General features: G+C 38.8%; 1 non-coding gene across 1 annotated transcript; it reads left to right on the top strand.

Annotated features, from left to right (window-relative positions):
* The first annotated feature begins 576 nt into the window (after nucleotides 1-576).
* On the top strand, nucleotides 577-683 carry LOC128282437 (small nucleolar RNA R71). Its single transcript, XR_008272706.1, has one exon. It is a non-coding gene; the product is annotated as a small nucleolar RNA R71 (small nucleolar RNA).
* Nucleotides 684-1016: the final 333 nt, after the last annotated feature.

Below are 1016 nucleotides of genomic sequence, written 5' to 3'. Positions count from 1 at the left end.
TTCTGACATCGAGATGAATTTTGAGAGCATCTCTTCAAGGTTTGGCTTCTTATCTTGTTGATAAGTTGGCTTTTAAAAGACCTGAGGATTTTGTGGCTTTGGATTTCCTTGACCACCCCAGGAGAAATTTGGGTGGTTCCTCCAACCTGCATTATAAGTATTACTGTATGGGTTATTTTGAGATATAAAGTTATTGTTACCCATATAGTTGACTTGTTTCTCTTCTGTTGTGGGATTGAAGGATTGGCATTCTGTATGCACACCTCCTCCGCTTGAGTCACACCTCATTACTGGATGTACCTGCATAGAACCAAGAAAACTATCAATCATTTTATTGAGAAGTTCTACCTGATTTGACAACATAGTAACTGAGTCGACGTTATAAACGCCAGCTATTTTCGTTGGCTTTGTCCTCATAACTTGCCACTGATAGTTATTCAGTGACATCTCCTCTATAAATTCATAGGCATCTTATGGTGTTTTATTGTTGATGGTTCCGCTTGCAGCTGCGTCAATCATTTGTCTTGTCGAGGGATTCACACCATTGTAGAACGTTTGAACTTGCGCCAAAGCGGTAACCCATGGTGAGGGCATCTTCTCAGTAAGTCGTTGTATCTCTCCCATGCATTGTAAAGTGTTTCTAAATCCATCTGCACAAAAGAAGAGATATCATTACGCAATTTAGCCGTTTTAGCCAGCGAAAAATATTTTAGTAAAACTTTCTCGGTCATTTGTTCCCAAGTAGTGATAGACCCTTGTGGTAACGAGTTCAACCACTGTTTAGCTTTGTTTCTCAGTGAAAAGGGAAATAAACAAAGACGAAAGGCATTATCAGAAACGCCATTGATTTTGAATGTATCACAAAATTCAAGAAAATTCGCCAAGTGCGTGTTGGGATCCTCTTCCTACAAACTATCAAACTGAACAAACTGCTGTATCATCTGAATTGTGTTAGGTTTTAGTTCGAAATTATTTGCAGCAATAGTAGGTCTAATGATACTAGACTCAGTTCCTAT

The sequence above is a fragment of the Gossypium arboreum genome, chromosome 1 (assembly GCF_025698485.1).
Source record: "Gossypium arboreum isolate Shixiya-1 chromosome 1, ASM2569848v2, whole genome shotgun sequence".
NCBI lineage: Eukaryota > Viridiplantae > Streptophyta > Magnoliopsida > Malvales > Malvaceae > Gossypium > Gossypium arboreum.
This window is presented reverse-complemented; position numbering and strand designations above follow the sequence as displayed.